Below are 26,805 nucleotides of genomic sequence, written 5' to 3'. Positions count from 1 at the left end.
AGCAAATGATTATTTTTAGTGTCCACTATATTCCATGACATCTGTGCTGGATGCCACACAGTGCTTTCAATGATTATGTCACTCAGTTTTGACAAAAACTCTATTTTATGGGTGTGCTACCACTTCCACATGATCAGATAAGGAAACAGGTGCACAGAAAGGGCTAATCAAGTAGCCGAGTCAGGCCTGGACTCCAGGCTGACTGGCTACGGAACTCGCACGATTAACCTCTGTGATACTCTGCCAACAACAGAAGACAACACTACTCCAAGACCATCCTTGTACTAAACCCAAGTCACCATCCTTCACAGCCACCTGAAAAACATGTGCATTAGAGCCAAACTTGATGGCAGTATAGAAACTACAATGTACTTTGTAAGTTCCATTTAAATCTAGATCAAAGAAATCCAAATTACTCTTCATTTGGGCTATAATCTGATATTGCAAAGCTTAAATACTTACAAGGAAGCTTTATCAAATTTAACATGACTAGCTCAAATACAAACATAGAGTTAATACTACTACTTTTACTCTAAAGTAATCACTACAAAGAGGTTCTTTTCTTCCCACAGTAAAACATGTCATAGAACTTGAACTGGTAAGCAATCACTATCTTTTCTTTTCAAGAAAATAAAGCCTTTGAAATATGTACCATAACCTCTGAAAAATACAATTATCCTCCCCAAGAAATTAGGCATTTTTTCCCGACAAAAACGATGGGCAATTGATCTATAGTTCTTTTCTTTCTCAAAAAATTATTGTATATTGTGCAATGATCATTATAATTAAAAATTAAGATGGCTTGCAATAATTCCACCATTATTTGATTCAAAATCTTTATAAAATATTGGCATTTTCCAACATTTATTTTTCCTGTCTGTGTTCCATTTAAGGCCAAATTTTCAAACCCAGCTGCCAAATTACACATATAATTACTGCATTTGCGCACAAAAATGTGATAATTGCTTACACAATTTCAGAGGCCAGCTTGAGGCTCCTTTCCAAATTTGTTTTACATGTACAGTGCGGTGTATATAGTTTTATATGAAAACGGGAGAAGAAGAATTCATGGTTCATCTGGGTGACGTGTGAAAATGGGTACAAAATAAAGCCTTTCTATAAATGTCTGGGCCTAGCTTCTCATTTCTCCCAGCAGACCCATATAGAACTCCTATAGAGCTGCTCAAACTTCAGTTGTTGTTGGAGTAATGGCAAAGGAAGGGAATGATGTCTGTTACCTTGCCTTAAACAGTACACGTGATCATGTTATGATGGCTTGCATGTTGCCATGAGGCATTCTCTACCTATTGACCATTCCCGTCAACCTTGGTAAGAGAAGATAAAGCAAACTGAAAGTCACAATGGTAGAATGAGCCGTAATGCCTACCTCAATAAGCAGAGTGATTGAGCCCTGGTGGCTGAAAATCTCCCTTTGCAACTCCACCTGGTAAGTATCTCCAGTAGGATATAAGCTCACGATGGCCATTCCAAATAGGAGTTTTGGGTTAAAATATAAAGAAACAAGGTGTAGCTAGGCACACACTTGGTGAAACAGTCTCATTGTGGGTTTCTATACAATTAAAGTAGAATCGAGACCACTTCCACATAAATTGATACTCAAAAATATCTACTTTCCAAACTCAAGCACTATGATTCTGATCTCTGACCAGGGCCAGCCAGCTACTGATTATGGAACTGACTGGAAAAAAATTAGGCTAGAAGCCTATACAATATTCCAGGAAGCCATTTTGCCAAAGAAATCCTCAGTAACAACATCTTCCCCATGCAAATCTTGAATAGTCCTAAGATTTCCTAAGCACTTAACACATGTGGAGCAATGTATTAAAGCCCTTGCCATGCATTTATTTTCTCTTTACAGGCTTACTACTTCTAACAGGTTATCATCATTATCTACCACAGAAGAAAATGAAACACAAGGAATTAAAGAAATTTTCCAAATGTTAGGTAATTAAGAAGTAGTAGAGCTGATATTATAACTACATACTGCCTCTCAGAAGCAGACAAAGGCGTAGCTTTCCAAAGAGAAGATCCTGGGCAGCCAACACAACCACCCAAAGCATTCCCTACTGGAATACGGTCCTCACCACGCACTGCCCTGAGTTCATGGTCATTAGCATTGTTTCCCAGTCTTCTCTCCTCCAAGTGGAAATTTTAATTAAATTTCATGTTTTTTCTTATCACCTATATCACTTGTATTATAAAGAAACAACACATAATAGAAATTAGACACAAGAAAGTGGGTACTACATCATTTCAGGAATCAAAACTTGGATCTAACACCCTGATTCTATATTGTCTCTTGCAGTGCAATACAGCTGTTTCTCAGAATGTAGGTGGAAAAGAGGATTTATATGATGCTGGACCACCAAAGGATAATCACTAGTAACTTCCCTGGTTTACACTTTCTCCTCTCTAGAGACATCTACCTCAATCAGGTATGGTTCGTGTACTTAAAGAACCAAGAATTTCACCCCAGATCCAGAAATGAGAACTCTGGTTAGTATGCCAGTCAGAATAATCCCACTCCACCCTTACACCAAACTCTACGTGACAAACAAGGACCAGTAATCCAACTCCAAATTAGTCAACACACAGTACCTATTCACCATCATTGGTTCTGTGTAGTTCAAATAAAGGAAAGAACAAGGCTTTTGTTGACTAATAGATAGATACACCTTGTCTTCTAGCTGGGCATGAAAACAGAAACATATCCCTTGATGTACGTTGGCAACCACTGTGCAACCACAAAAGAAGTTGTCTTGGAGTAAGCCTGGAACTGAATAGTAGAGTGAAAGATAAATGAGAAAAATACTAGAAGCAGGTCCTTGCAGATATCACCGAACTGGACCAACCTATGGTAACACTCATGCAACCTGTGGACTTCAGGAATTAGAAAGTCTCCTTTTCTACAATTACATTGGTCTGAGTTTTGCCTACTGTTAGTTAGTGTATCTTCTGAGGATATTTCATTATTGTGCTAGGAAGTGCTAGCCGAATGAGATCTGATTCCTACATACACTTTTGGGGAATTGAGGCAAATACATGGACTACTCATCCCCTTTCACCTTTGGTGCTTTTAGGGGTTGTGAGATTGAACCCTAACTAGTTTAGGAGGTTCTGGAGCAATGTGAACTGACAAAAAAAAAATAAAAATACTTTCATGGAATTCAATTCGCAGCTTTTCACTTACTAGTCAGGTGGAGATTTTTCTTGGCCAGCCCTCTATTGGATCTTCATGTGCTAAATTTGAACTCATACACCTGCTAGTAAGTCTCCTGACAGAGAAATGTGAAACATACCCACCAGGGTCCATCCCGAAAGTAGAAATGGCACTGGTTACTTAAACAGAGAAATTTTACTATAAAGATTAGTTAATTAGGAAAATCCAAAGGAAAGGGGGAATTATGAAATATCACGCAGAAAACAGCTAGTGCCCCTAGTGCTGGAGGAATAAAGAGATGAGCTTAAAATCTAATGTAATCAACAAATTTAACTTAATTTAGCAAATTTAGTAAAATTCAACCCGTAAAATGTGCTCATTCTAACCACGGAATCTGAGAAAAGGCAATCGCTGTGTAACTGCTAATGATGTTCCTCAATTCAGGAGAAAGTTCCAGAAGCTGAAAACTGACTTCTAAGCAGAAGGAGAAGGGTCCAGTAACCTGGTGCTGGTGTCTCCAAAGGCGGAGTATCGAATGTTCTAGAAGTGCTGCAGAAAGTGCAAGCTGGAATCAGCTTCTACTATGAGAAGACACTTCTATATGCAGAGTGAGGTGGCACCCCAAGGGTGACACTCCTGAGAGCAGACAGCACAGCTCGAATGTGTTATAGCTTGAGCAAAATGTGACTGCCCAAACTCACACAGACGTTTAATCTCCAAGCCTTGTGTTAATGCTAGTGGATTCACGTTAATAATCAGTGGATTAGGGATGGAGGCTGGATCCAATTGTGCTGCCTGTGGGCGGGGTCTTTGGGAAGTCACTGGACTGGATCAGGCTGCTAGGGTGGAATCCCATCCACGAATCACTACGGCTTGATAAAAAGGACACATGGATCTGGAAAAGGAAAGGGGTACCCGTCTCTCTGCCTCCTGTGTGACCACACAACCCTCCCTCTGCACGTATTCCAGCACATTCATCAGATACCTGCTCCTCAACAGTGCTTCACTCTCCCACTGTAACTCTATGCCTGAATAAATAAATAAGAATACATTTTTTTTTAAAAAAGTGAATACTATTGGTGAAGATGTAGATAAAAGAGAACTTTTGCACACTGTTGGTGAGAAGGGAAGTTAATGAAGGCATTTGTGGAAAACAATATGAAAGTGCCCCAAAACTGCAAAAAAAAAAATTATCATACCATCTAGTAACCCTACTACTGCATACACATCCAAGGAAAATTATATCAGCTTAATAAAAGGACATCTGCCATCCTGTGTTTACTAAAGCACTGTTTACAACAGTCAAGAAATGATCAACTTATATGTGATCCATATTATACATGAACTGTTACGTTCCAGAAGCAAAATAGTATTTATTTTTATTTGTTTGTTTGACAGAGAGAGACATACAAACAGATCTCCCATCCACTGCCCCACTCTTTAAACGCACAGAGCCGGAGCTTAATCCAATGTCCTACAAGGACGTGAGGGACCCAGTAAGAAACTGGACTCTGGAGAGGAGCCAGGATCACAGGTGTTCCCACTATAATAAATGCCCAGCCTCAGGTTAAAGTATGTGTTTCTACAGAAATGTGAGCGTGTTCGTTTCTCAAGAAACATCTTAGATACTGTGATTTCTCCCCATGGATATTTATGAGGCTATCACAAATGTGGAGCTATTTTCTCAGGGTGCTGAAGGAGAAAATATTGATTATAGAATATTCTGAAAACCATCCAGTGTGTACAAAGCTAATAAAGAGGCACACTGTGGTGATGGCAGAGTTTTCAAAGAGGTAATGGTCACGGTTTCCTGTGTCTACATTGTTGGCAGTTTGTCTTTTGTACGAAACTTCTACATATTATATTGTCCACATTTCTGTTGACTGAGTCTCAATAGCTTCAATAAATTTTTTTAAAATGTATATATCAGTGTCTGACAACCCCAATAGATACAAAAGTCTTTCTGATACTCTTCCTCGGCAGTTCAACCCAGTGGTCAACCACAAACAGTATTCACTACCTTCCTCTAATTTCTAGATCTGAAGGTCAACTTCAGGCAAGTGCTTCCAAAGCCACTGTTCCTCAAGGAGACTTAAAGAACACACATTGTTTTTAAAAATGTTTTGTTCAGAGAAACTTCTTAAAGACAAATTCGGCTGGAACAGAGCAAAAAGGAAGTGGCGATCGCCTTGGGCTCTCAAAAGTCTGGAAGTGACAGAAGCATCAGGCAAAAAGAAAAAAGAATCGAGGCTATTGCTAGATTTAAAGATTAATATTCTCCCTTCAAAAGTAAGGACACGGTAATGTAGTGAATACAACTCTAGAGCTCATATTCTATTCTTTCCACCTGCCATATAGGAAAAGTTCACAGAATGGAAGCAGAATAAACACTTGATAATTTAAAAGGCTTTCACCACATCTGTGGTCCAAACGGCTTGTGCTTGCTTGAGAAGCCACTAAAGAACTGGGCTCTGAGACCAAGTTGCCCAAGTGTAAAATGGGGTGCTTCTTGTTAGTAAGCTATATTCTCTTCGCCATGTTCTTTAACTTTCTGTACCTTGACTTCTAACTGGTAAAATGAGGATTGTAACATACTTACCTGAAATTAACTGGAATGAATAAAGTATCCCCCCAAAAATGCCACTGTTGAAAATCAGTAAGCAAGTCTGTCTCCCCACGCAGCAGCTCCCATCATGTGGTTCAAGAATGGAGCGCTGGGCCCAGCGCAGTGGCACAAGCGGTTAAGGTCCTCGCCTTGCACACCCAGGATCCCATATGGGTGCCGGTTCTATCCCAGCAGCCCCGCTTCCCTTCCAGCTCCCTGCCTGTGGCCCGGGAAAGCAGTCGAGGACGGCCCAAGGCTTTGGGACCCTGCACCCACGTGGGAGACCTGGAAGAGGCTCCTGGCTTCAGATCGGCATAGCATCGGCCGTTGCACTCACTTGGGGAGTGAATCATTGGACGGAAGATCTTCCTCTCTGTCTCTCCTCTCTGTATATCCGCCTTTCCAATAAAAAAAATAATAAAAATAAATCTTTAAAAAAAAAAAAGAATGGAGCTCTCCTGTTTGCCTCATCTTTCACAGATCAAAAGACCTCTTTCTTGATATTCTGCCTTGACCCAACTTTGATAAAACAGATAAGTGTCACGGCCTAGGACAAGGCAGAGCAGAGACAGTGCAGAAGTGTCTCTGAATACGTTCATGGGCTTTTGACGGTGTTTTGTTGGTATTATCACTGGGTACCCAAGAAATCACTCGTTTGCTAAATACTTGCTGAGTTCCTGTTACATGCCAGATACCATGATTGGAGCTAGCAGTATACAAGTACATGAAACAACAAAGTAATCACAATCCCTAGCCTCCAGATCTTGGAGTCCAGCGGTCTGAATCTTTCCCAGACAGGTGCTTCTACCAGTCTGTAACATGCCTACATCAGCCACACAAAGATCAAGTCTATTACCAGCACGTCACTGGTACCTCGTGCCCCAAGGCAGATCCTTACTCAAGTACACTGGGATCCCCACTAAGCCAGATGCTGACCCTCTGCCCTACTTCTAATACACCTGAGCATTTTACATAATTCAGTCAACATTTTGCACCCTGTCACAAAGCAAAACAAGCAAGCTCACACTGTAAGTATTAGTTGTCTACCGTTACATAGCAAATGTTCCCAAAATTTAAAAGTAGAGGTGGGCATTTGGTACAGTGAGTAAAATGCCACTTGAGATTCCTATATTCCATATCACAGTGCCTGCTCAGAGTCAGTCCTACCCTCCAGTCAAGATTCCTACTAATGCATGCCGTAGGAGACAGAGGGTGATGCCCCAAGTACTTCCGTCCCTGCCATGCATAGGGGACACCCGGATTCAGTTGCAAGCTCTTGCCTTCAGCCTATCCCAGCACTGCCTTTGTGATCATTTGAGGGGTAAACCAGTAGCTAAAAGATCTCTTTCTTTATTCTCTTTCTCTCTCCCATCTCTATCACCACAGCTTTTCCAGTGAGTTAAATATATACATATAAAGGGGGGAAATATATATTTTAGCCCCTCAAGGAAAATATTTCTCTCTGTATCTCTTTTTCTCTGTAGATCTGCCGTTCCAATAAGAGTAGATAAATCTTACAAGAGAGAGAGCGAGAGAGAATGCATGGTTTCCAGCAAAGAAGGAAGAATGGGACAAAGAAGTGAGAATGAACAGGAAACAGGAAATAGAGATGGAGGTGGCCCAAAGAATCACACACAAACACCCTCCGCTTGTGGCTGCTGTCATCTTTTTCAACTGGTCAGCAGCCTCCTGGGGAAGAGCTCATGGCAAAAGAATGTTATCAAAGTCCTCCCTGGCTATGCCAAGAGCTTTGCGGCTCCAACACACCCTATTCCACACCCTTCACCACTGTCTCACCCTCGCTGCAAGCCCAGCCAATGTCTGCCCTAGAAGCTCTCTCCACATGCCACCACCATGTGGGCCAGAAGGACATCCGGAAGTGAATGTTTGCGGCTGACATATGTACTATCCCTCAGTTATTAAAAATAGCTTGTCCTTTAAACCAGAAGCATTCTGTAACATATTACTAATCATTGGGGCATCCAAGTCTTCTGTTTGAAGTGTGCCACATGTCCTGTCAAAATAAGTTCTCATAGCTGCGTGACAGTTGTGAGTGGCCCGTGCTCACCTTGTCAGGGCGTCTTTTACACCAGAGCCGGTTGCCAGAATCTACTGTCCTTCCCTGTCATCCCTCCCTCCCCATCCACTGACACTTCATAGTCTCCTTCCCTGGTTTTTGTTGGCACTGGCTGGGCCGAACCGCAATTTGCAGTTATTTATACAGCTTAAACCCTACTGTCAACATCCTTATCCTGGGTACACAACCATTCTAGTAGAGTGGGTTGAGCTTTTGGGGAGGGAAGTGGGCCGAGGTTAACAAAAGCAAGAGGCTCCCTGGGCTTTTCAGCCAAAGCACACATTGCCACTGAGCCGCATTCCTCCTTTCTGCCTCTCTTTGCGTGGATTCTCACTTAGAATTAAAAGCAGATCACAGCTTGTTGTTTGCTTGCTCTTGTCGGGTCAGCCCCAGCACGTTGGGAGAGGGTGGTACTGCTGTGTGAGTGGAATTTCCTTGGCAGTTTAAGAGGGATAATGGAATGTGTCTGTGTGTGTAGAGTACCTTCCTTCCCAGGCTCGCTGCTGGCAGCTGGAGAGGGAGCCAGGTAGGAGGTGGAGGTGCATGTCAGCTACCTTGCTCCCCATGTTGAAGGGTGTGGCACAGTGGGGAACAGGGAAATCAAAGGGCAGAGGGCACAAGAGGGGTGAGGCTCTCTTAGAGGACCTCATGGGGGGGGGGGGGGGGCTACTCAGAAAACAAGTATTTCCTTTAGGTAGATCAATGCCAGACAATGCTGTCCTGTGGACTGGCACAGCCCTTGCTTGGCACACAGTTTGGTGAACAGGCTATGGAAGAGACTTAAACACTCACTCATTGCCCAAGCTGGGAGTTGTTACATTTGGTGCAGTGTATACAAGGATGCACAGCCAATGAAGTGTGCTAGACTTTTGTACTTAAGGTCATAATTTTGGCCAATAAATAAATAAATAAATAAATAAATAAATAAAACTGGCTATTTCTTCCCTTATATTGCTGACCCATTTTTAAAAATCAATGCTTTAACATCTACAACTGTCACTCCATTTCAGAGAATTCTAAGAGTCGTCACAAATCTCACTCACTCAACAAGTACGCATTAAGTGCTTACAATGGCCAAAGCTCCAAACCCCTGGGGGAAGTTAAAGCCCTTTAGGAAGACAAAAGTGGCAACATTGTAATCAATAGCTGTGGTTATGGTAGGCAACTTCTGCCTGCGCTCCCACAGAGCCTGGGTTCCCAGATTCTCCTTTTCTCTGTGTGTGGGCCTGGCCTAGTGGCTAAAGAATTCTAACACTTGCTAATGAACAGCAGAAGTACAGAGTGGTGAGATGTCACTTCTACAACAGGGTCATAAAAGGCTGTGATTTCATCTTGTTTGTACTCAGTCACATCCTCACTCTGAAATTGACCATTGCAAGATGTCACAGAAAGGCTCATATGGCAAAGGACTGAGTGGGCTGGGGAGCTCTTCTTCTGCTCAGTGAAGTCCTGATTTCTCCACCGCATCAGGAGAGACCCTGAACCAGAACACCCATAATCCTCATCCACAGAAACTTGTGAAACCTTAAGTAGGTGTTTAATAGTGGTCAGCTTTTCTGTAGGACAGACCACAGCATGGCCTCTACCTTCCAGCAGGGGGAGCAAGTGAGGCAAGCAAGAGAGGATGATGGAGGCAAGAAGGCACTCCATCACTTTGGCCAATTTCTGTTGATTAGAGGGAAGTAATTATACCCAGTTCACACTTGAGGGAAATTAATTAAACAAAAATATGAAAACCTTGGAAGCTGCCCATCACATCTCTTTTCCTCCTTCACATTTTTCTAGACTCTTTCCCCAGACATTGAAGATTCTTTCTGACCCATCTTCCCTTTATTCACAATCTTTACTAGAATGACACCTTTGTACCTCACACCTGAACTCTTGCATGACCTTCTAATGAGATGTCCTACCTTTTTATTTCATACTTTCCCACCTAATAATCAAAAAAAAAATGGAATTTCTAATCACAGTGTAACATATCACTCTCCAGTGCAGAACACCCATTGGTTCCCCAAATCATCTTCTGTCATTCAAAACCTTTCTCAAGCTAACACAACATAACTCTCCAGCAAGAATCCCTGCCAATTAAACAGCTATTCTCACTGGGTCAACAGCTGGTTGATATTCCTTTTCATGACTTTGTTCTCACTATTTTTTCAACTTTGAGTATTTCTCTCCCTGCCCTTCTCTAAGTTTAGGACTTCAGAGTGTCATGGACATAACTGACTGGGGAATCTGATGATGTTTGATCACTCTGGACCAAAATTGCCTCTTTTAATTCTCAAATCTTTCCTTTATTCAGTGAATCTCTGGTGTTACAGTTGTCATAGACTTCTATTACATTGAAATTCCAATTTTAAAACACAAATATCAATATATGCGTAAGGTTTCAGATAAGTCTAAATTGAATTGTCTGACAGTGAGATCTGCTAACAGTCTATAGATTATGATCCCAGTGTAGGTTAGAGCTCTCTTGTCAACCTGCCCAGGGTTCTATTTCTAATCATGCTGTCTTCAGAAGATTATCATTATTAGTTCAAAGAAAGTATTAGAATTACCTTTACAAGCATGGAATCCTTAGGCTGCTCAGAATTTCTTAGCTTAATGTATAAGGAAATGCAAAGGGTATTTCTCCTGATGTTTGATAAAGAGAGAGTGGGGAAGAGATTGTAAGGCCATTCTGATTGAGATTCAACACAAGGATCTAAGAATAGTCATGAATAGAGAACTATGAGTGCAATGCATGCTGGCAGCCTAAATACTCTGAAAAATATTTATATCATAATGGGGATAATCTGAAACTTTTTTAAAAGAAAATGTTTCTGATACGTTGAACTGGTAATAAAATATTAGACAGCTAAAATTTCATTCACATACCAACAATAAAAACGTATTATAGATCATCGGTCAGATTTCTGTGCAGCTCAATCCTCTCTTGTCTACATTCCACCCGAATAATCTTACCAACTCCCACCAGTACAGCCACTATGCCCAGACCAACTCTGCCCTGTATAGGACGGTACTCTAACCCTCCACTCTCCAGACTCCTATCAACAGCAGACAGCTCTACAAACTTTTCTTTGATATTCCTGCCACATTACCTCATGCTCAACTGAGGATTTTCCTCCAAATCTTCCACTTTTAGGTGTTCCTTATTACAGGCAATGACCCCAGGGAACACATATTTGACACCTTTTTTCATTTCCTACCCTATATCACACCAAGAATACAATTCTTCAATTCCAAAAGTTCTCCGTTGCCTCCATTAAATAGTCTAAGCCACCTATACAACCACAATCAGCAGTCTCCTCCCTACATCTCTGGTCCCTCCAACTCATTCTCCTCTCTCTGCTTAAAGGGATAAAATTGGTCCTTTTGGCTTAAATCTCTTACCCTTGAGGAAAAAATTCAGTCTTGTTTTGCTCCTTTACCCACACCAAAGATTTATTTGTATTTGAAAGGCAAAGTTACAGAAGGTAAGCGGTTAAGATCTTTAATCCACTGATGTACTCTCCAAATGGCCACAGCAGCCAGGGTTGGGTCATGCTAAAACCAGGAGCCTGGAACTCCATCTACATCTCCCATAGGGGTTCAGGGGCTTATTGACTTTAACCATCCTCCTACGCTTCCCAAGCATAGGGAGCTGTGTCAGAAAATGAAGCAGCTGGGACTTCAACTGGTGTCCATGCAGTATGTGAGCACTGCTGGGACTTCAACTGGTGCCCATATATGGGATGTGGGCACTGCAGGCTGTGGAATATTCTACTAGCTACTGTGCTGGCTCCATCTATGAACTTTCTGAAGACACTTCAGATCTGCCTCTTTGGAGGTGTGTGTGCCACCTGGCTTATCTTGTCTAAATTCTCACAGTTCTGCAAAGATCACCACCAATATCCCCATGTTGGCAATAAGAAAGTTGAATCACAAACCCAAGATCAGTAAAGTAAAAGGCAGTTGAGCCAAGGTTCAAATCCAAGTTGATGTGACTCCAAATCTCTTATCCTTTCCATTAATCAACACTGCCCTACAGACTTCTAAAATTTAATTCTCTTGAATGTGTGACTAACAGAAAAGAATTTCTCCCACATGCATATATAAAATGTCCACTGAAAAAACATAGATCTAAATATGCTTCTCAATCAAAATATACTGTTAATATGCCAGTTCCTTGGTTTACTTTTTCTTTGAAGTTGGTTCTGTTCATTTCAAATGTATATTGAAAAAAAACTCAACAAAGTAAATCAAAAAATTATTGGAACCTGACTAAGAAATAGCACCCCAAAATAAACAGGGCACGATTTGTCTTCCTGTAACCACCTGGCAGGACTGAATTGTATTACCTTCCTGGGATGGTGGAATAAGCCTTTTAAAAATTCCACTGCAGTGCTGTGAGGCCATACATCCCCCAGGATTAATCACAAATATTTTATAAAGATGAAGTTTTCGTTATATCTTTGTTCTTCATATCTTGGCTTTTGTTAGCGCATTTTAATTAGGATCTGGTATCTGCAATAAACAGTAAACATAAAGAGCTTTGCAAAAATGTATTAGACTGTTTGTTTTCACACTCTAATGCATATTTGCACAATTTTACCATGAAAAAGGAAAACATGTTAAGCTCTTGGGCTCTATCCCAAATGTCCTGGAATAGAATCTGGAAATTACTAAAAATGCAACCAAACCTCATCATGTTCCAGCAATTAACCTAGGAAACAAGGGTCCATTCTCTGCATGAAAAACACATTCTTGAGGGGAGAAGTCTGTGGAGGAGGACGCGTCTCGATAACACACGTATCGCGTTCTCCAAACGTGTTTGGAAATTTGGACTATTTCCCTTCTGTGCTGCAGGAGCTTAATCAACAAATTAAGTTGGGTAACATTTTATTTATTCATTCTTTTTCCTCTCACAGTGTTAGGAAAGACTTTCCGACTAAACGAAGACAAGAAGGACTGCTAAAGCCGAGAACAAGAGGTAACAGAATCACGTGCGAGTTCGTCTTTAAACATAGCTACAGGTGAATGACCCTGCAGCCCGTTAGGTGTCCACTGCCATGAATTCCTGTTAAAACAGGACAGTAGTGTGGATGACGAAGGCAGTTTGCAGTTTTTCTATCTATCTATCTAGATATATATATATATGTATATATATATATATATATCTAGATAGATAGATATAGATATATCCTAATCAGCAAGTAGCAAAAACTTAGAAAAACCTCCAATTGTGACTCTTGCACACAGTTGGTAGGACACCCCAATATACTTGAATGCAATGCAAAATCACAAAAATGTGATCAACTCAGAAGCACTAAATGATCCCCCCACCCCTTCTGTGTCTATTCCTTAATATGTTTCCAAATAGAACACGAGATTAAGTAATTTGTTTTGTCCCATGATTTATTTATGGACTGAAATACAGTATACAACAGCTTCAAAAAGTCTTAGTTCAACCATCCAGCTAAACGATTAAAATCATTGTATTCTACTAGAGGGAGATGTGAAAATGCCAGCATGAATAGTAAAGAATGTTGGCTCAGACGACTCAAGCCTGAGTCATACTTTGCATCTCAAACTCCCCTATGGCCATGGGGGACTAACCTGCCTGTATTTAATTAGAATTTTTTTTTCTTTAAGATTAAAATTGCAAAAAAAAAAAAAAGTTAAAAGGTTGGATCATACAAACATAAAAATGACTCTGAACATCTTAGGGAATTTGAACCGGTAAACTTAGATTTTATTCCCTGCCAACTGTTTGTAGGAAGATTAAGAGATGTGCAAGAATTATTAGTTTTAGATAAAACACCAGCTTTTTATAAAGCAATTAATTTTTCATTAGTTCCACATAATTTTGGCAAAAAATACTTTTGTTCCAATAAAACTATTATGTTCTAAGAGGTTATTCTAAAATATAGCCATTAACTTCACATTAGTTTAATCAGATTTATAATAGGCTCAACTACAGGCAGGAAAGTGGTAATACTTTTTTGCAGAATATATTAGAATTAAAAGGAAAAAATTACAATGAAAAATAATTTTTAAGAAAACAGGCCATAAAACTTTTTAAATTTCTAAGTATGGTTATGCACTTAAAAGATATCTTCCTATAATCTTTCTTCACTATAGGAAATAAATAGTATAATGCCCACCTTAGGTTTTTCACATAGCTCTATCTAGGAAATATCAAAAATCATTATTTTTATTATAGTAAATTTATTTTATGTCGTAGTTTGGAAAATACACTTTAGAGGTTGGAAAAAAAAAAAAGAAACTTATATTCACAGAGCCATAAACTATCCTTGCTTATGCTAATACTTTTTAGTGCTTCCACAAAGTTCCATTTAGATAGCCCATTCTCCCAGACTGCTGGGATGTGCTCACCTCTCCAGAATATGAAGAAGTCAAACTGGGGGCTTCAATGTCTTGCCAGAGAATATCTCTTGTTAATTTCACCTGCAAACAAGCCCCATTGGGTATCACCCATCTTGTCACCACCAACCCACTCTAGACCAGAGCCACCCACCGATGTCCTGCTCACGAAATCCTCTCTGATTGTATCCCATTGCCCTCCTAGCTCATTGTCCACCTTGGCCAGACAGAACTGGTTCAAGATGTAAATCAGGTTGTGACACCCCTAGGGTGGAAACCCTCCGCTTGTTTCCTTACACCTGGATAAGACAAGTTGGCCTGCAGAATCATGACCTTTGTCTCTCTGCTCTGAACAACACTCTCACCTGGAACCAGTTCAATGCAGCCCTGCACAGTTCCTTCCAGCCCTCTGTAGCCACCCCCAGTCACGCACCAGGCACCAGCAAAAAAAACTCAATTCCCACATTGCCGCTATCCTGGTTAAGTCATTTGCCCAACATGTTTTGATGAAATTTTTCCACCCAGTTTTCAGAGCTGCTGCCCGGCTTTGTGCCCTTGTTCTTTGTCCTTTGGACAGAACATACAATTAGGTCTCTTTTACCTAAAAACCCTTACTCCTGCTTCCTTATCTATCCTGCAGGAATTAACATCAAACAAAATCCTCTACATGGATACTGCTCAAATTTTATATTAGTTCCATGTGGGATGGGCAAAGTAGCATACAATCTAGCTTTCAATCTGTTCTCCAATGATTACACATGAACTTACATTGTCTGCCTCAACAGATCCCTTACGTCCTTTCGGCTGAATCTTGTACTTACTTAGATCCTATGTTAGCTGAAATGCTAAAGACTTAGCAAATGTCACATCCAAATTGGGCTTAGCTCAGCACATAGCGGAAGCTTACAATGAGTCAGCCCAGAGATGGATGTTAAAGCAGAATGAAAAGAAGAAAAGCAGTGAGGGGAAGGTAGACCTTTTGTTCATTCATTCAGTTACCATCCACACAGCAAATCTTATACCCTGGAAGCTTTTCTAGATGATACAAAGAAGTGAGCAAAATATGACTACTTTTTGTTTCCAAGTTACTGGCTCCACATCATCATCTCATTGCACATGGTATATACACACAGACTTTTTTTTTTTTTTTTGCTTCTTCGTTCAGTATTGTTAAGTTTGCTTTAAAAAGAATAGGGACTCAGCTACAGGCAACTGCCTCGGTTTCTTGTTCCTATGCAAGTGTTACACTGCTGGGAGAAAGCAGTCAGTGGCCGGCGGGAATTCTGAGCCTGGTTAATGCCAAATATGTGTTAACTACCAAAATGCCAGCAGAGTTACTTGTTCTTCCTTGGGGGGGGGGGGGTGAGGGATATGTGGAGAGGAAAAAGAATATTGGGCAGGGACATACCACCCCAGCCCCAGGTGGGAGCACTGCAGATTACCTGGGGAAGTAGGTGTGGGGACATATTGTAGTGGGAACAATTGAGGACATGTTTGACAGGGGAGGAATGACTTCTAGAGTCTTCCACAGACCAGGCCGCCACACTTACAGCTAGACCAGCGAGCTGAGAGGGAGGGGTTTAGGGGCGGAAAGCCAGGGGCATGTCTGAATCAGGTCAAGGCACCTGCCCAAGCAGACGACCTGCGCTGAGCATCACCACCTTGCGCTTTCTGGCACGCACAAAAGCTGGGGCTGGGGGCCTGCCTGGCTGGCCTAGGCCACAGTGCCCACCCTCAAGTGTTGGCGCAGGAGGTGGGTCATTTCATGCTGGGAAACAGCACCCACCAAAACACAAGCCATCTAATGCTGTATAACAAATGGCTCCAAATTTTAATGGCTTAAGACAATAAATGGCCATCCCCTTACCTTCTGTGAATCAGTAATTCAAGCTCAGTTCAGCCTCGTTTCAGCTTCTGACTCAGTTTCTCTAAAAAAAAAAAAAGAAAAAGAAAAAGAAAATTATAAAATACCAGCTGTGGTCTCATGCAAAGGTTCACCTGGGGCAGGAGCCACTTCCAGGCTTTCATATGTGTTTTCCTCGGGTGCTAGACCAAGGGCTTCCAATCCTCTGGCAGCTGGAAGCCCCTTGTAGCTCCTTGCCACATGCACTTTCCCAACGCACAGCTAACCACAATCAGCCAGTTATTCTGAAGCAAGCAAGGGAACAAGAAAGAGAACCCAAGACAGCAGGCCAGCCCTATGGCACAGCCAGTGCTATGGTGCCAGTGTCCCATAGAGCACTGATTTAAGCCCCAGCTGTTCCACTTTTGATCCAGCTCCCTGCTAATGGCCTGGGAAAGCAGTAGAAAATAGCCTAAAGACTTGATTCCCTGCACCTACATGGGAGACTTAACAGAAACACCTGGCCCTTGACTTCAGACCAACCCAGCTCTGGTCATTGTGGCCATTTAACGAGTGAGCCAATGGATGAAAGATTTTCTGTTTCTCTCTGCCCCTCTGTAACTGTACCTTTCAAGTAATATAAATAAATATTTTTAAAATTTTTTTTGAAAATAAATACAAATAGTAGTAAAAGAAAATATAAATAAAAATGCTTATACTTGAAAAGTCACCATAAACAAAGCTGAAAGTCAGATGGGAAACTTGGAAAAAATATTTACAACATATGTGACATTAAAGAAAAAAGAACAGGCCAAGAGCCATGGCCTAGCAGCTGAAGTCCTCACCTTGAATGTGCCGGGATCCCATATGCACGCCGGTTCTAATCCCGGTAGCCCTGCTTCCCATCCAGCTCCCTGCTTGTGGCCTGGGAAAGCAGTTAAATACAGCCCAAAGCCTTGGGACCCTACACCTGCATGGGAGACCTGGAAGAGGATCTGGGCTCCTGGCTTCGGACTGACTCAGCACCGGCCGTTGTGGTCACTTGGGGAGTGAATCATCAGACAGAAGTTCTTTCTCTCTGTCTCTCCTCCTTGCTATGTATATCTGCCTTTCCAATAAAAATAAATAAATCTAAAAAAAAAGAGAGAAGAAGAAAGAACTTCTTAGCTCAGAGTTCTTGAAGTTTAAATGAAGAGCAGGCAATCCCACTGGTTGGGCAGCAGACATAAGTGCTGGACATGGTCAGCCAGGAAGCACAGACAACAGAAGGACCCAGCTGTGGCTTTGCAATCACCCTTTTCAGGAGAAACACCTTCCAAAATCCCCTTCCCAGTAACCTGAGGCCTTGCGGTGCCCCCTCCTCTAGACCACTATAACTGTTAATACCAGCTTAGGACTATTAACTTAGGACTTTGGAGTTCAAACATCTGTATGAACTCCAAGACCAACTCCTAAGCAACTTACACCACAGATGAAAAGTTTCGTTCTCAATATCAGTAGCGTAAGATGACTAAGGAAAAGCTAAATACAGTAGCAGCACCAAAATTGGCCATAAAAACAAAAACTCACAAGTATGCATAAAATTATCAAACATATTCAATCTTCAGAAATAAAATTGTCATGGAAACAATGAAACCTATATATTTTTTCAAGTTAGCAAAGAATAAAAATATTTAGCATTTTTAAGACCTGAAGGGAACAGGAATTTTATATGTCCTATGAATGTGTAAGTTTGTAAAAATTCTACAAATGAGTTTTAAGTACATACCAAAATATTTGAAAAGTTGTATGCCCTTTCACACAGTAATCTTAGATTTAGCAATTTATCTTAAGACTTAATTGGGCAAAGATGTATCTATAGAGATGCTCATGGCAGCATTTTTTTATTATTACATATTCCAAGTTTGGAACAACCTACATGTCCCCAAACAGAAGGTTTTGTAAAATAAATGATGGTGCAGCAGTAAATGATGAAATACAATGCCATTAATATTGTAGAAGTGTATTTTCTGACACACAGGAAATTGATAAGGTTAAATGAATAAAGAGCATGTGTAAAATGGCATAAATGACATCCTTTTTGAAAGAATTAAACTATATATGTATAGGGCATATGCTAATAGTGTTAAAATGTTATGTGCACCAACATGATAATAGCTTTTCGTTAGATAGTGCGACTTTGAGTGATTTTTATTTTCCTCTCTAACTTCATCAGTTAATTCCTGTTTTGAAAACACTACCTTCGAGATAAGCCCAAATCATAAGTGAGTAAATAATAGTAGAGGCTGGAACCTGTTATCACCAATTAGTAGTCATTAACCTTCTCATCCTTGGCCCACCCTCTGTAATTTGCATAGTAAAGACATGAGTCAGAGATCCCCTGTCCAGGGACGGACAGCCACATCACTGCTTTCCAGCTCCAAGAATGTGAGGCTGCACAGGTTCACGTGTAAAGTCAACAGATCAGCAACTTAGATGAACGTGAAATCTCTACGTGACGCACCTGACAGCTCATAGCTGCCTTTACCACTGCAGTCTACCGTGAGTCAAAACTCTATCAGTGTCATTTGCCTCCGTCATTCTGGAAGTGGCCGAAAATTTAAACAGAAAAAAAAAAAAAAAACAATTTTTACGCTGTCTACATAGGTCTAAAGCTAACCATAATTATTTATATTGAAAGCTAGCCAAGGACAAAGACAATCCATTTATTTTTCTATGTTCTAACAGATTAATGTGTTTCATTAAATTAGCCAAACACTGGCAAAATTTCCATCAAAAGAAAAAAAAACAGAGGCCAAGGAAACAAGCAACCATTTTTTTCAGCCTTAACACCAGCAGCTCCTGGTCAGCATGGATGTGGTGGCTAAGACACTTGTTAGGAGTCCTGATCTCAAAGTAAAGTGCCTGGGTTCAGTCCCAGTTGCAGCTTCTCTCTCCAGCTGCCTGTTCATGGATGCCGGGGGAAGCAGCCCACTCCCACAGCGTGGACATACCAGAAAACAAAAATATTTTCTTTCACTCTGTGTCTCTGCTTGTCTCGTATATATATAAACACACACACACATATATACACACATACATATACATATTTTTTAAACAGCACTTCACATTAACCTCAATAATTAAAATAAGACAAAAACTGGGCCTGTAGCAGTACCCTAGCAGCTAAAGTCCTCACCTTGCATCCACTAATCATTTTGATTTTTCAAAAATAGAGCATTCATATATTTTAAGAAAAAGAAGTTTTAGCTACAACCGGCAATTTTTAGAAGCGTGTAAATTTTGATTGTTAAAAAAAAAAAAAAAAGCAGCTTTCACTTTTTCTTTCTTCCTTACCTAACAACATCTCACAAAGTTTTCATTCCTAAACGGTAGTACATACACAGGTCAAAATCAAATACAATCTACTAAGACTTTGAAAGTTAATTAATTTATTTATTCTTTTGAGAAGATTTTCCCGGCTGACTTGCCGGTGTTTTCCTATATTACCATATAATTATGTCTCAAACATTGGTTGAACGATCCTTGTCCTTGTGGAACTTTGAGGAGGTTTCCCTCTCTCAGAGCTATCATTTCCCACAGAGAACCAACTCCTCTGATGGTACTAAATAAATAATAAGAAGAAATTTATAGCATCCCGAGTCTGATTCAGCACCCAGCCTAATGAGTTTTAAGGTAATGGTAAGTGTTTTGAGAGTCAAAAGGAAGCTATCCAGTATCAGTCATATGGAACATACCACATACTCACATATCATCCAAAACCCAAACATTCATACAAACAAATCAAAATCCAACACAATACAAATATCCTCCCCTTTAAACCTTCCCTCCCTCCCACTTCTTCCAAAACTTTTCACTCCCACAAATCTCCCACAAAAAAAAACCAACCACAAACAAAAATCCCACCCCACCCCACCCACCACACAACCCCCACAACCAAATAACCACCAACATCACCCTCCACCAACACCACCAACCCACACCAACAACCCTACACCCACAAAACCCACATATCCCCACCCCCCCACCCCACCCCACCACAACCCCCACCCCCACCCACCCCCCCCCCACCCACCCCCCCCCCCCCCCCCCCCCCCCACCCCCCACCACACCCCACCCCACACCACAACAACCCCCCCACCATCCACACACCCCCCACACACAACCCCCACCCAACCCACCCCCCCCCATCCCCCCCCCCCCCACCCCCCCCCCCCAACCCCCCCCACCCCCCCCCCCCCCCCCCCCCCCCCCCCCCCCCCCCCCCCCCCCCCCCCCCCCCCCCCCCCCCCCACCCCCACCTCCCCCCCCCCCCCCCCCCCTCCCTCCCCCCCCCCCCCCCCCCCACACCCCACCCCCCCCCCACCCCCGGCCCCCCCCCCTCCTCCCAGCAGCAGGTAGCCCCAGTGCTTGGGTTCTAAACCCATGTGGGAGATCTGAATGGAGTTACTGGCTTCATTGCAGCCAACTGGAGGAAAGAGACAATGGTTGAAAGGTTCTCTCTCTCTCTCTCTGTGACTTTGCCTTTCAAGTAAGTAAATCTTTAGAAAACAATTTCTGGGTTCAGGATGGGTTAACTCTACACCAATTTAGCCCCTGACACAATTCATGTTTTGAACTGAACATATCCAAGATCCTTATCTAAAAGCTATACCTACATTCCAACCACTAAGATAGTGGAAAATCAAAATAAACAAAAGGATTTCAGTAATGACAGTGTAGCAGCTTCTTTCCTTTGCATTCGCATCAAGCATTCATTTCCCAAAACTAAGGTGGAGATTTCATACAAATCCATTCTGATTTCTCTTCAGAAGTTTAGGACTGGCTCTTCAAGGCTTTGCAACCAAAGCTTTGTCTCCCGTGAGCTACGAACACACTTCCTCCTTCCTGGGGGCTGATTTGTAATTTATCAATGGCTCCCACTTAGCTGCCTGCCAAGGAACTTAGACCCTAAGTTGAAACTCAAAGCATTTGTGAAAAATCACAGTAAGGACATTTTCTTTGTCCCTTTCTGCACATCCTCCTTTTCTCTTATTAACTTTTCTGCTAAGTCATTTTTCATACCTCATTGGAAATTCTTTTGGGAAAAGTGGAAAGCAAATAAATACATATGTAGTACGAGCATCGCCTCTAAAAATGAAAGTGTGATATCCGAAGAACAAATCCTTCACCTCTAAGCAAGGATATTAAAATTAAAAGTGAACTTGCTTGGAAATGAACAGCATGACATCAGCGAAATTTAGACAAGTAGTAATTTGTTTATTAGATGCTTCATCAAGTGTCTCGATCCATTTTGCCTTATTAATCTCTTGGGGGGAAATTGAGATCTCTATGAACACTCAGCATGCTCAATTAAATTAAATATTTTGTCAAAATACATGTTAACTAATTTTTAGGTGAGTGTCTAACTTCAAAATGGAACCAAATTTTTTTAGAATCAGAGGCTCTGTATGATTTAGGGGAAATGTTCATTGTTGAGCAAACCCAGAATGTCTAAACGTTGAAATGCAATTGTAAGCTATATTTTGGTTCACCTGAGACCATGAGGGAGCATTCCTAAGTGAGCAGACAGGTCTCCATCCTGTATTGCTGCAAGTGTCTGGTGTTTCTCATATTTGAATTCCCCATTCCAGGTCGCAGAAAGTGAAACAGAGCATAAAGCTCTGTCCTGGAAGTCCTAATATGCCACACCCACTCCCCTGCCACTGCTGAGATCTAGGTAGGCGGCCACAGCTATGTGCAGAACAGGGGCTAGGAGTGAGCCGGTTAGGCAGTCAGGGCAAGGGACTGTGCTTCATGGATGGCCACTTGCAGCCATGACTCCAATCAAGGCACTATGAAAGAGGGCACATGTATTGTTAAGAGCTTGCCCTCCCTCCACACCACTCCAAACTGGACCAACACATGATGATAATGTTCGTTCCATGCCAGGCTACGGTGCTGACAGCAAAGAGCTGCTGTGAGAAGCAGTGCAACACATCTGGGAAGGCCCACCAAAGGCGGAAGAGGGAAGTAGACACCAGCCCAGAGACAGCTCACACTCTCTTTCCGTACTGTTGAGTCCGTGGGAACCAGAGAAACTGGATCTCCTAGGACAGACCAAGCCTCATTTTCTTCACATCGATGGGAGCTCAATGAATTACAAAATATTTTAAAAGATTTCTTGTAGAATAAATTTACAGAATAGAAAATTGCTTTTGTCAAGCCATAGATACTGAAAATAGTGATCAGGTGTCAGTCCAGTCAACAAGTACTTGTGTGAGTTTAAACCAGCAAGTGTACCTCTACAGCACTCAGAATCAGCACAGGTGGACACTTGGCACGATGGTTAAATTGTCCTTGGAATGCCTGCCTCTTATATTAAAGGAGTTAATCCCACTAGCCCTGCTTCTCATCCAGCTCCCTGCTTATGGCCTGGGGAAGCAGTGGAGGACGGCCCAAAGCCTTGGGACCCTGCACACATGTGGGAGACCCGGAAGAAGTTCCTGGCTTCAGATCAGCTTAGCTCTGGAGGTTGTGGCCACTTGGGGAGTGAATCAGCAGATGAAAGATCTCTGTGTCTCTTCCTCTCTGTATAGCTGACTTTCCAATAAAAATAAATAAAATCTTTTTTTTTTTTTGGCTGCATTCCATGTGTTTTGATGTTTTTTATTTCAGCTTTATTTATTCAAAATACTTTCTTCTCTTGTTGAATTCATCGCTGGCTCATGGAATAAAATCTTTTTGAAAAGTTCTTTTTCTTATTAATATCTTCAGTGACACATAGGTCATATAGTAGCACTATTTTCTTCAAGGTTTTTAATTTTCATTCCTTCTACAACACATTGGTGACTTAGTAGCATATCATTTAACTTCATGGTGTTGTAAATTCTCTTAACTTTAACGCTGTTGTTGATTCTGTTTTATGGCTTTTCACTTAAAGAGATGTACAGTAGCTGTGGAATAGATTCATATCCAGATGTGAGGCTACAATGCACTATGAACCTCTACTTCCGAATCAAAAAACTCCCAATGACACTGTTAAATATATCTTGACAATAATATGCCGGACTCTGCTGTTATCCATACCTACACTGTCAGGATTCCATTAAACAGCAGAATGATGGACTTCTGAGTATTTTTGAAGGATTATGCTATTATAATAATACAGGAGAAATCAGTAGGGGAAAGAAATTTAGGGAGGGGTTAGGGGAAACCCCAGAGCCTATGGAACTGTATCATAAGCTAATAAGAAGAGAGAGAAGAGTTGAGTCTTTCTAAGGAGTTTCTTCATCCTTTAACAAAACAAAAAGCAGGTGTAGGTGCTCAGCCTAGCAGTTAAAACACCTGTGTTCCAGCATGGACCATCTGAGCTTGATTTCCACCTCCACCTCCAGCTGCTTGCTCAGTTCCTGCCAATGTAGAGGAAATGGGACACAGCAATGATGGGTCACACAACTGGACTCCTGAATTCCTAACACCCGGCTCCAGCCCCAGCCCAACCCTGGAGTAAACCAGTAGAGCCTTCTTCACTCTCTCTCACTCTTCCCCCACCCCCGTTGTCTCTCCCATTCTCTCTCTTCCTTTCTCCTCCCCCTTTTCTCTGCCTCTCAAATAAGTAGGCTAATCAATAATTTTTTTTTAAATCAAAGGTTTGCTAATATTCAACAAAAAAATCCACCAGAAAAACTCAATGATCTGAATGGAAATATAAAGCTAATTCAACCTGAACACACATTTAATCTAATAAATTATATTCAAGTATCAACAGTAAACCGAGTTACTGAGAGAAACGCTTCAATTGATTGAATTGTGAGCAAGTAATGGTTTGACAAATGCAAATATTGCCTACAGTGGTGGCTATTCTTTCCATATATCAGACAAAGTTCATTTAACCAAATGCCTAATTTACGGCTATAAAATAAGAATTTAAAGAGGCCTTTACCTCTTTACAATCAAGACATTACGTTTAATTGAATCACAGGAAACTTCATAAACAGCTTCTTAACCTAGTTATCTGAAAGGAGAGTGCACTGAGGTTAATTAATCAAAATAGTTTGTGATGAAAGTAAATGCTAACCTTTAGCTACTGAGTGTTTGGAATCTACTGGGCAGTTAGAATGCTAGGAAGTGAGCAGTTGATTGCCGGCTTAGTGAACCAAATCATATTGTAGTTATGCAAATGGCAACTCCTCCGAGGAGCACCCTGAAGCAGTACCCACGAATCAAGGAGCAGCCGCGTAAAGACAGCCCTCTCCTTCCGCCTTCCCGTGAAGTCTACAGGAGTCCATGACCAGGCACTCTACTGGTCACCTCCCTGGCATCTTCCACAACTTGAGTGTCCATTGCATCTTCCCTACAAATAATCTCCAAAAGAATTACACAACATCTAACCCAATCTGAAAACTGAATAGCAGAATATCTGGCATTTGCTTAGTTTCATGCCCAAAGCTTACAAAAAAAAAAAAAAGCTTGATGCAATTTCCGAGGTTGGCAGACAGCATAAGGGATAGAGGGTCCCAGTCTACCAGGGCAGAGGTGAGTCATCTTTCTCAGATGGATGTATCCGAGAGATTCTAAGGTGTGTACAAGAAGGACCAGGTCCTGACGGTACAGAACAGGGGATAAAGAGTTTGAACTTTATCTCGTGGGGAGCAGGAAGTTCCTGCAGGATTTCAAGCAGCAGATTAATGCCAAAAAACAAACAAACAAAAATGTTAACATTTTGCTGGAATTGTTTTTCTTGTTGCACTGTGGAGGATAAATCAGGGACGAGAATAGAAACAGGAGGCCACTCAGAAGAGAACTACAGTAGCTACAATAAATTTCAGCTTACCACAGCCACTGAGAGTTCCAAGCCTGACCATTGCTCAACCCCTAACCAATCCTTCCAGGGTCACAAAGAAGAGGGAATGTTGCACGAGCCACAGTTCCTAATCTGTACTCAGTTGCTTCCAGGCAGTAGTGTGAACTCACGTTATATTTCCCAAGCGTGCAGATGCAAATTACAATACCACCCTTTGTATCAACTGCACATTACCTGGGTTAATCGTCAGCCAGACCCACCTTGAAATTCAGAGCCATGGTTCTCTATCTACGAGGAAGGAGGAATTTTGTGTTTTCTTTTTCCAATGTGAATGCATCACAGAACGCAATGTTGGTCAAAAGCAACAACGATGAATTGTAAGAAAAAAGAAACAAAAATACAAAAACAGAATCAATTTTTCTCATGTTATTTGGAACAATCATGAAACAACTCCGTCACATTGCTGTCATAATGCTTTTTCAACACTTGGCTGTTGCAGGTCAGTTAGAATCTGCAGGCCAGCTCAGATCCACTAGCTGTGAGCAGCACAGGTCCAAATGCACACAGCAGGAGCTGGGAAAGCACGGGAAAATGGGAACCCCTAAGGATATCACAGACATCCCTGGCTCCACCTCGGGGAGCAGACTGAAAAATAATAGTACATTAGAGAGAGTGGTCAGAAGCAAAATCCAACTTCATTTTATGAAACAATTTTTAAAAGCAAAGCAGCCTTTTTCATTAGATTTGGGTCATCAGGATGTTTCCCTCCCATGTCGCTTGGCTTTCAGCAACCACAGAGACCAATATTTAAACACGTCAGCACTCATGAGCAATATCAGAACAAAACGTAATTCAACACAGTGACTAAATTAATAATTTATAGGCCAACAAATATGTGAAAATATAAGACATATGAAATTGAATTAGAAAAAAAGAAAGTAATTCAAATTACAGTGTGTCTCAAATTAGATTTCCCGACTTTGTTGTAATTTTAGCTGAAGCCAACAGCACTACAGTGACCTCAAGATCACTGATACAGACTTGACTTGAAGCATTTACGCTGTATTTCAAGCACTTTGTAAACACTTACGTGGATACTTTCCTTAAGCTTAAATGGTAATAAGACTCTTCAAGTTTCTTTCTTTTTTCTTTAAAGATTTATTTATTTTTGTTAGAAAGTCAGATATACAGAGAGGAGGAGACACAGAGAGGAAGATCTTCCATCTGATGATTCAAATGGCAGGAATGGCCAGAGCTGAGCTGATCCAAACCCAGGAGCCAGAAGCTTGTTCCAGGTCTCCCACACGGGTGCAGGGTCCCAAGGCTTTGGACCGTCCTCCACTGTTTTCCCAGGCCACAAGCAGGGAGCTGGATGAGAAGCGGGGCTGCTGGGATTAGAACCAGCGCCATATAGGATCCTGGCGCATTCAAGGTGAGGACTTCAGTTGCAAGGCAACCACCCCAGGCCCATAACTTTTATTTTAAAAGATTAATTTATTTGAACAATAGAATCACAGAGAGAGCAAGAGAGATTGATTTTCAATCCACTAGTTGACTCCACACATGGCCACAACAACCGGGGCTGGTGCAGGTGAAGGCAAGAGCCTGGAACTCCGCCTAGGTCTCCCATATGGGTGGCAGGAAGGTAAGTGTTTGGACCATCTTTCGGTGCTAGAGAGCTGGTGGGAAGCAGAACAGTCAGGACCCCAGCTTTCCCATTAATGTTCATGTACTGGTCCATGATCCAATTCAGGCATTTAGTTTTATGTCTCCTTAGCAACCTCCAAACTTTGACACTTTTTCAGCCTCCAATAGTTCTGACACTTTTTAATAACATTGGTCAATTACACCAAAAAATGTTTCTGAAATTGGATTTCTTGGATGTTGATGCGTGATTTTATCAAGGCTGTGATGGAGAAAGGCACAGAGATGATGTGCCTTTCCCAGT

General features: G+C 41.6%; 1 long non-coding RNA gene across 1 annotated transcript in view; it reads right to left on the bottom strand.

Moving 5' to 3' along the window:
- LOC121144847 overlaps positions 1-25,230 on the bottom strand; it is a 37,052-nt gene extending 11,822 nt beyond the window's left edge. Inside the window, exons 1-2 of the long non-coding RNA XR_005881917.1 lie at positions 25,118-25,230; positions 16,097-16,157 (exon numbers count right to left, since the gene is read on the bottom strand). This is a non-coding gene — a long non-coding RNA (uncharacterized LOC121144847). The remainder of the gene's footprint in view (positions 1-16,096; positions 16,158-25,117) is intronic.
- Between the last annotated feature and the right edge of the window lie 1,575 nt (positions 25,231-26,805).

Source organism: Ochotona curzoniae, unplaced genomic scaffold, assembly GCF_017591425.1.
Source record: "Ochotona curzoniae isolate NIBS_2020 unplaced genomic scaffold, NIBS_Ocur_1.0 contig_1302, whole genome shotgun sequence".
In the NCBI taxonomy this organism is placed as follows: Eukaryota; Metazoa; Chordata; class Mammalia; order Lagomorpha; family Ochotonidae; genus Ochotona; species Ochotona curzoniae.
Note: the sequence above shows the minus strand (reverse complement) of the source record. Positions and strands in the feature narration are given on the sequence as shown.